A 9968-nucleotide genomic window follows, 5' to 3' on the forward strand; every position below is an offset into this window, starting at 1 on the left:
AGAGTGGTGGTGCACTGGACTTCCGAAAACCCACATCATGCTCCAGCCCCACAGAAAGACCCACCACACTGTTCTGGACACCTGTTCTGAGCTTTGTACATTCACAGATGACTTTTTACCATTTCTTTTTGGTACCGGTAACTGTACTTAGTGAAAAGAGTTGTACATTCAGCCTCTTCTGGATGGAAGAGGCAGTTAGATGCTGGATGATGGGCATGCGTATTTACTGTCAGCTACAGGTTTCATATGTAGAAAAAGTGCTAAGACTGATGACCCAGGATTCTGTCATAACAAACTTTTGCAGGCACCATGAATAAAAGTCTAGAGCAACTTCAGATCAAGTTGCTAGCTATCATTTTAGTACTTACCTTGCAAGAACCAGACTACAAAAAGACTTTTTTTCCTTAAAGTATTCCTATATATGGTCCATGCTCTGTTGCACAGGCAGCACCTGCTTTCTTTGAAACCATAAAGCAAGCAGGAAGGAAGCGGTTGTCAATTTTGGCAAGCATTTGGCAAGTATGTTCAACTCCTGTTAGAAAAAAAATCTCTGGATTCAAATCTTTCATCATGTGGCTGTGAACAAAGTCCCTAAAAATTGAATTCTCAGGTGTTTTCTTGTGGTAAATAGCTCTGAAATGAGCAACACACAGGAACTTTATTGAAAAATTCTGAGATTACTGAACAGTCTTAAAAGGAAGAGGAGATTCTTCACTGCCTTTTTATAGGCTAAAGAGCAAAAATCATTACTCTGTCTATGATGCACCATGCAGTGCAATAGCCATTGAATACTCCCAAGCTCACATTGTGTAGTACAGCTCACCAAGGCACTCATGCTCAGTTGCTTTCCCTGGTTTGCCTCCCTTTCTCTGCAGACAGGGCAATATAGATCCCGCACTCTTTGTACCTATTAGTTACCTGTTAGCGACATCAGTGCTGTGGATGAACTGATGCCAGCCAGGCAAGGGACAAAATATCGGAAGCGCTGCTATGGTTTCCTGTTTTACAAGCCATTTTAAGATAACAGCCTCGTGTTGTTAGGCTGGAAAATGCCAGATCATTTTGCACTTGCCCTTTGTAAAAATCTTGGGATGAAAATTTTCAATTTTAGAATTGATTGCAAGGGACTAAGTAGGCTGAATAATGGCTAATATTGTCAGAACTTCTCAGTATTCAAAATTGATCTTATCATCTCATCAAGTGCTGCTGATCTGCTTGAAATGTGGTTTTGGCTGCAGTCTGTATGCTTCTAAATCAGTATCTGCATCACCACTGTCATCTGCCACTGTTGCAAGAAGGCTCTCGCAGAATTGGAACTGCATTCTCACTGCGACATGTTGGGTCAAAATCGAGAGAGAACAGCAAGCCTACATGAACTGTCAACCTCCATGGTGTTCTGTGGATACAATCTTTGATCTCAGAGGACACTACATCAATACCTTTCACCTTGGCTAAAGAAACTGCAGTGCAATGGAAACAGCACTCCCAGAAATGGCATGTTGTTAAAAAGAAGAGGGAAGCATTATGGCAAAGCTGACACAAAAACTGGAACGAACTGGGAAATTTCAACTTGACAGAACCAGAGTTTTAATGTTCACTGTTTGTTATTATAACATTTTCACGGTCCCAGCATAGCTTGTGCTTTAGTCTTACCAGCAGCCTGGAGATGAGGGCACTTCTCCCTGAGCTCACGGAGCTAGCTCTGATTTCATATTTCTGAAAACACCCCTGAAAATTCCTTTTGAATTCCTTCTCTTTCCATAAAAAGACTGTATGTTAAATATCCATTGTGGTCTACCTTTATATTAAAGAGAAATCCAATGTAAAATGTAGGAAACCGGTGAACCCGTCCCAACAAGAAGCCACATTGACCCCCAGGTCAATGACAGTCACTTATGGGTGGACCTAGCCAGGACTTACTGAGCTGCAAATCTTTCTTCTGATTTCTGTTATGCCCCTTGCTGTGGTGTCTTAGAGGCAGAATATGAAAGAGTCACTCTATAAAGCTGAATTTTCTTCCCCCATGCATGCCAGAGGTTTAAAAATAATCACAATATTAGCATATTTCTTTGTGTTAACACAGGTGAAGATACACAGGGTTTTAGGACATTTGCTATGGGAAGGTTTCTGTATAGAGATGAGCATTGTGTTTTATTCAAAGAGAGGTAGGATTGACGAGGTCGTCTCTACTGGTGGTCAGTATTACCGCTAGAATAAACTGACAGAGGGTAAAGTAACTTTTCAAAGAGGTGATACGACAAGTTACCAAGCCTTTCTTTTTCCTTCTCTCAAGGATTTTAATCTCTCAATTCAATGAAAATAATTATCTACACCTCATGTGCAGGTACAAAGCCCTGCCAAACCTGGTGGGGCTGAAGGTAGCTCTAGTTTAACTAATTCTGATTAGGAGTTTTGTGGTAAACCCCTTGGAAGTATTTAAGGTCTTTATACTACAGGAGTGTGTTTCTGCTACATTATTAAAGAGGCTGATGAAACAGCTTCTAGCTTGTGAACTCAGATCACTGCTTAAAATGGTTGCTTTTACATAGATTATGTTACAGCCATAGTATCCCTTAGGAACACAACCTGCTTGTATGCACAGCCTGTGGAGCAAACTTACATCAACATGCAATAGATGCTCAGAAAATGAATCCCATGTATAACTTCACAAGAAGTGTCCAGTATGTGAAGAAAAAAATTCCTTTACCATTCATCATCTGTTCCTGTCATCGTGATATTCAATTCTGGAGACTGAGGCAAAGTTGATAAGTTTGGATGAACCAGATGTGACTTTTATTCAATAACGCAGTTTTCCCAGACACTCTGGAAAACATCACACGGATAAATTCTGCTTTGGCCAACCTGAAATTCATTTTTTTCACTTGAGATGTACAAATAAAAAGGCAATTTCTGTAAATATATAGAGATAAGCATAAAAACAAATGCCTAAGTTTGGTGTCTGAGAAAGCAAAAGTGTTTTCTGAGGTGACATGTTTTCACATGCTACCACATCCCACGCCAGGAAGAAATCGCTGCCCAGAGGCAGCGCTGCTGCACAGCTCTGCTCATAGGGGCTGTCTCACTGGCAAGATTCATATATAAATCTGTAAAGTATGAAAAAGATTAATATAGGTCTATAAATGCACATTCAAGAGCTGGACATTAAACTTTAAAAAACATAGATCTCGCTCATCCAATTTTTTTACTGTCTTCAACACCAAATAAAGCAGGTTGAATGAAAACTTACATTCTAAGATTCACACCTTGAATACTGTGTTCAGTTTTGGCCTCCTCACTACAATAGGGACATTGAGTTGCTGGAGCGTGTCCAGAGAAGGGCAACTAAGATGGTGAAGGGTCTGGAGAACAAGCCTGATGAGGAGCGGCTGAGGGAGCTGGGGTTGTTTAGCCTGGAGAAGAGGAGGCTGAGGGGAGACCTTATCGCTCTCTACAACTACCTGAAAGGAGGTTGTAGCGAGGTGGGTGTTGGTCTCTTCTCCCAAGTAACAAGCGATAGGAAGAGAGGAAATGGCCTCCAGCCATGCCAGGGGAGGTTTAGATTGGATATTAGGAAAAATTTCTTTACTGAAAGAGTGGTCAGGCATTGGACCAGGCTGCCCAGAGAGGTGGTGGAGCCACCATCCCTGGAGGTGTTCAAAAAACATGTAGATGTGGCACTTCAGGGCATGGTTTGGGAGACATGGTAGTGTTGGGCCGGTGGTTGGACTTGAAGATCCTAAAGGTCTTTTCCAACTTTAACCATTCTATGATTGTATAAGTGCTGCACTGTAAATCTTGCTCTTTCAGTTCAGATAAGAAACACTTCCTTGTACCTTCCCTAAAGTTAAACAGCCGAGCTGAAGTAAGCTCACTTCTTAGTGTGCTTTATGTAATCTCAAGCTCCTGGTACCCACAAATGTGATACTGCTTCTCACAGGGCTATTTGTTGAAGAAAAGGCCTTTAATCTCTGTTTTTATGTATTTTACATGAGCAGAGGCTTCTGAGTTTGTTTTGTTGCCTTTGTCACATGTTTTCTTGCTGGCGGAGCTCCTGCCCTAGTAGAGGACAGCAGGCTGTGTCCCCAGCATCAACACCAGTTAGACGGGTAGGATATTGAAGAGTTTGCTCCAAGATTTGGTGGGGGAGAGGTAAAAATACAGCTTAGTGGATGGCACAAAACAGCCAGGCCAATTTTTCCTGATTAAAAGAAAACTGACTCCGTAACGGATCCATTTTCCTGAAGAGTGCTTTGGTAGCTGCCAGTTTGAACAATACGAATGTAAAATGCAATGGGCAAGAGGGAAAAAATTAATGATCCCTCACATCCTAATGCTGGAGTGCATTTATGCAAGGTAAATGCAATGACTGGAAGCTGAGCGAGGAGCCTGGCCTTGCCTCAGGCACCCATATGAGACCTCTGCTCTGAGGCCGCCAGCATCCATCTGTGTGTCCCCATGGGCAGGGCTGGGTAAGGCTGCACGGTGAAAACAAGGCTGGCAAAATACAACTTTAGCAGATAAGGCCAAAGCAACTGCTTTAATCCTTTAGCAGAGAACTAAATAAATGGAAATTAGCTGCAGCAAGGGGGATGCTACCCTGTGTACCCATTTTTCAAGGACTGTCCCCTGCTGAGCCTCGTGCAGGGCAGGCTGGTGATGCTCCGGTGGCTGGGTGACTGCGTGTGGCTTTCCCGAGAAAGGATTTGCTTAATTCTCGCTGAATTAAATTCAAGTGTCTCTCAGTGACAATAATGGAGATGAGGCCTCTTTCTCCAAGGTGTGGCCTTAAAATAAATATGGTCCCTCTGAAGCTTTCAGTTAAGAGAGGGAAGGCAGTGAGTGAGTGAAAAATGAGAAGGGAAGAGTAAGGAACAAGACTGTCTTGAAGCACCACAGCATAAAGCACTTAGGGGAAATCATTTACACTGAAAAATAAAATCACCAGTAAATCATAATTCCTTCCTATAGATTTCCCACTTTTTAAAGTATGTTTTGCATAAAGGGTCACGTGGAAGGGAGTTTTAGATCCTTTTTATACAACTAATGTGACTGTCATGTGTCATTTGTTTGGGCACCCTTACCCTCAGCAGCATTACCTCTATCAGAAAAAAATTTGAAACGTTTATGATGGTATTAAGCCCACAGCAGATGGCAGCATATGTCAAAATTTTGCCTACATCCTCTGTTTAAATAAATAAATAAATAAATAAATACTGAACCATTTATCCCTCAGCTGCCAGAAGTGGGTAATGTGAAGACAGTTATGGTCCCCAGTGCACTCTTGGCTATTTGAGGAGAGGTTACTGGGGAGATGCAGCTCCACCAGCAGACGAGGGGGCTCTTAGGCTCCTCGAGCATCACACAAACATCAGGCATCTGCAGGCCTCCCCAGGTCTCCTCTGGTGGGTGCTGGCCCTGGCTTCTCAAAATGTGTGGCTGCGCTGTGTGCTAGTGCTTCTGTCTCCTCATGCTACAGGATGTCCTGGAAATCACAGCCTCAGGCTTTCTCATGCTTTGATATTTTTAAAAGTGATATATTTGTTGGTTTTTTTTTTTAATATTAAAGAATTACAGTAGAATAGCAGTAAGATGTCACTGCAGAGCTCTTTTTGATCCAGAGAGATCTGTTGAGCACTATATTATCTGCATTTCCAACTACCTGGCTAGACTATTCCCATCTGAGACTGAAGTTATAACTGGACAATAACAGTGAAAAAGAACCTTTTCCCTACAAGTTATTTTGTGTCACTCACCAATGTCAGAAAGAGAAATGTTTATTTAGGTGTTTAGCAACCTTCCTTTTTACTAGAACTTTTACAGGGACTAGGATGGTATCACAACTTACATCCTCAGGACAAAAATATAACTGTCACATAAAAGTATTCCTGTACAGGTACCCGGTGCTAGACACTTACAACCATGTGCAGATACCCATTAGATAGCTTAGATTAAAGAAATCCTTAAGGTCAGTAGGAAAATGGAAGCTAAGCTTCTCCAGAAACTGATTACTTCATCGCACTGTGTCTGCAGCAAGAGTGAAGGGAAAGATGGTCACCTATTTAAGGTTTCCTTCACCTCCTCCTCCTGCTTCTCCCGCAGCAGGAGGCTGCCGTCAGGCTCTGCATCCCTGCCCCTCTGTGGCTGTGTGTCCCCACATCCACCCACACTACAATAATCCCTGCTTTTTATAGTGCCTCCTCTGCAATACCCCTAGATCCTCTCCACCTCTAAAGACCTCTTTCTTGCCTCACAAGCCCTTTGCTTTCTCCACCCCTCTGTATCCCTAAATACCCATCTTCCCTCCCCTGGCTGCCCCTCACGTCCGCTGCCCAAGGCATTTGGCTGGGCAGGAGGCAGGACAAGCACCAGCCAGCCGGTCAGCCCAGCAGCCGACCCGCTGATGCCAAACCAAAGCCTGAAACCCCCCTGCTTTTCCTTCAGTGACAACAGTCATACAGATCTCTTTCCTCCTTCCAGCTGCAAATTTGCACAAAACTTGTCAGAAGTTGGTATGACTGTTTCCATAGTTTCTCCTCCAGCTTCTCTCTCAAATTCTTTAAAATATCCAACACATTCAGGAGTCGTTAGGGGACTGGGAAGCCAGGCAGGAGGAGGGCAGATGTGCTGCCTGCTTGCAAAAAACAAGCAAAAGCCTACAGGTATCCCGCTACCTTCAAGCTTTCATTGGCTTCCAAAGGTGGGAAGGCCTTCCTTCCAAAGGCCCCTCCTCCTCCACAACCCCTCACCCCCCTGGGGTGAAGCCTCCTGTCATGCTGCCCCTGCACTCCCATGACAGCCCCATTCTGTCCTTGAGCATCTTTGTGCTTTTGCCGCCATCCCCTCACTGGTGCCGCACGGGGCAGAGCCCTGTGCCCTGCTCCAGGGAGAGGGGCCGCACGCATCCCCCGTAGTGGCTGTGACGTCTGCGCATCAAGCACCCCTCCTTCCTAGGGCAACTGCAGCCCTGCTGGCCACCTTGTCCTTCAGCCTCGGGGAATTGAACATCTGGGGTGTTTGTCTTCTTGGGTGAAGCTGAGAAAATAATGAGTCCTCAAAAAAGCATATAGGCTTGAAAATAAGCATAAGTCAGCAAACAAGCAAAACAAAAAAAAGCCTTGGAAAAGTTCAAGAGCTTTATGGTGTGGTTCATTTCCAGCATCCCTCCAGGATGTTGCTACTACCCCCAGTTCACAGCCACCTTCAGCCCAGGAGCACCCCAAAGGGTGTGTTTGGTGAGATTGGACTCCACAGATAAAATCAAGCCCAGGTCAGTGGCTACAGAGGCAGAGCACATCTCACTGCCTTGGGCAGCTATGATGACCCCCACGGCAGCACCCCAGCCTCTGTCAGAGGGTCTCGGAGCCATTGCTCTCCCCGCCAGCAGCAGGCAGAGCAAACTGGGAGCATCCCAGTTTACACATTGCCAAATGCAGAGCCTTTTTCACTGGCAGCCCTGCCTGCTGTGTACTGCCAGGTACACTGCCTGTGATGCTACACTGGGACCAGCATTTGCCACCTTTCTTAATCTGAGAGTCATTTTAAACAAAGCTATGGACCATCTTGCACCATGCAGCCAAAATGATTTATTTTTTTTTAATTTACAAGTAGAGATGCTTCTTTAGTTATGCTAGTTTCCTTTTTCTGTTCACCCACCTGTACACATCGGCATGTGTTCATACTTATAAAGATATTCTTTTTTCTTTATTTTTGGCAGCTGCTGTGCAGATCACCTTCTGGTCACTAACAGAGTGGGACAGGAGGCTCAGAAATGCCACTCCAGATGATTAATTAATTCCCCTTCGTGTTGCAGTAGGACAGCAAGCAAATGCTGACCACTGGCTCCTGTGGGACTTGAAGCTGCTCATCCCTGCCTGAGACGTGTAAGCTGGAGGGGAGAGCGGTGACTGCTGTTCCCGGCAGCCTTCTGAGCACTACCAGCATCCCTTCGAGAGACACCAGGGATGCCTGTCGACATCCTTCCCATCTCTCCTTATGGAGACCTGCATGTCACAGGGGATTTGTCACTCACTAGAATTGCATAAATGATACACACACTGAAGTGTGAAGACTGTGGCTGAGCAAGGACAGACCTGGGACCATCCCAGGGGAAGGGCAGCACCCATCTGGAGCTCAGGGAGAGCCCCCAGCCTGCACCACTGGTTTTCCTCCAGGAATGGCTCCTGCAGCCCTGCAAGGGCTGCCTGCACCCAGCACAACTCCTCCACCTACGCTGCGTGGCAGGCAGCAGTGTCACCCCTTTTACTGCACTGACTTCCCCAGCTCTGCAGTGTTGGCTGAGCCTTTATCGGTCCTTATGCGTAGCATTTGCAACTGCAATGAGTGTAATATTTTAAAGGCCTTTCTTCATGCCCTGTTGAAGTTCCCAGGAAGGAACAGAAACCACAGACATATGTGGGAACCTGACTTTTTCCAGACTGTTTTGCTGATGTTGTTTTTGCAGCATGAAGGGGAAGTGCAGCTCCACCTGACCCATAGTCCCAATTTTCCCCAGCGCTACAGACAACCTGCGTATGCTAGCCAGCCAGGCAGTAAGAGCTGGAAGTGGAGGGGCTGCACAACAGCTCCCCCCATTCACCTGGAAGTATGTATCTACCAGACACTGTTAAAAGAAAGGAGAGGTAATAACAAGCACCTCTACAAATCCATTTGCATTTGGCTCTGTACTTATGTATGTTCCTCACTAAAGAAGAAACCCCATTTCTTGCTTTTTTTCTCGGCCCTTGCAGACCCTGTTCATTTTGTCCCTGGATGGAACATTATTTGAAGGCTCTTCTTTGCCTGCGTAATTTAAGAAGTAAATAAAAAATATTGCTATACACACACATAAAAGCACTGACTTGGTGATTCACCATGTTGAACAGAACTTATTTAGCGACTGGCAGAACACACACCCAGTGATAAATGAGAGCTGGGCTAGCGCTGGTGAGAATGACCAGTTTGATGGTTGAACTCCACTACCACACAGACCTGACACTGAAGTGGGTATCTTTGCCAGCCTTTGCCCAGGATCAGCAACCTGCCTGTTTATGGGACATCAAATGTGCTAACAACATGTTAATCAAGAGTGGCTAAACAAAACTGCCAGAAAGCTCTTCTTTAGGCAAATGTAAATTGGAGTATTTGGACAAACACAACTGATATAAAATAAAAGCCTCAAAAGCAGCTTTTTTCTGTGGACACACATCCTGCCTAAAGTCTGCAGATGGAGGACAGCCATGCAGAAGACATTGTTCTGGCTCCTCACCACCTCACCTAAGGCCATGGGGCTTAGCATCTCCCCAGAGAGTAAGTGCAGGAGTTTGTATATCAGCATTCAGCAGTTGTAGTGGGTGTAAAATCAAGCCATCTGAGCCTATCCTGTGCTGCTAAATAACATTTTTCATAGGGAGCTTGCTTCATTATCAAGAAATACTAAACATTGAGTATTATGCTCATAGGTGTAAAGCTATGTGCAAAGGTAAAACATAGTTCAGTACAGGATCATGAAAGACATGATGGACACAGCAAATTATGACACTTTCAGTGTCATTCCTGTCAGAATGAGAGAAGGGAGAGATTGGGGCACCAATGATTATATTCTTTCAGCTGTGGTAGCACAGTCACACACAGATCTGCTTTTCCAGCACTGCTGCTTTTTGATCAGCCCAAAACTAACATTTTTCTGAATCTGATCAGGAATTACTGCACCTTTTTTTTTTCCTCTTTCTTGAGTTGGTGAAAAGCAGATTTAATTTTGGATTTAAACCACGCTGCAGCTCAGAGGGAGCACCCCCATTCTACTAGCAGAGAATCAGGGAGTGAAGTTATGTAGCTGCTTTCAAACTGTGGATCGGTGCCTCTCACTCCATGGTGTACGTGACATCAGGAAAAATAAAGTGGCATTGAGAACATCCCTACAGGATTACATTACAAAAGTTCTAATCAATTTTCATTTCCTAAGTTAAATG

The sequence above is a fragment of the Phalacrocorax aristotelis genome, chromosome 1 (assembly GCF_949628215.1).
Source record: "Phalacrocorax aristotelis chromosome 1, bGulAri2.1, whole genome shotgun sequence".
Classification (NCBI taxonomy): domain Eukaryota; kingdom Metazoa; phylum Chordata; class Aves; order Suliformes; family Phalacrocoracidae; genus Phalacrocorax; species Phalacrocorax aristotelis.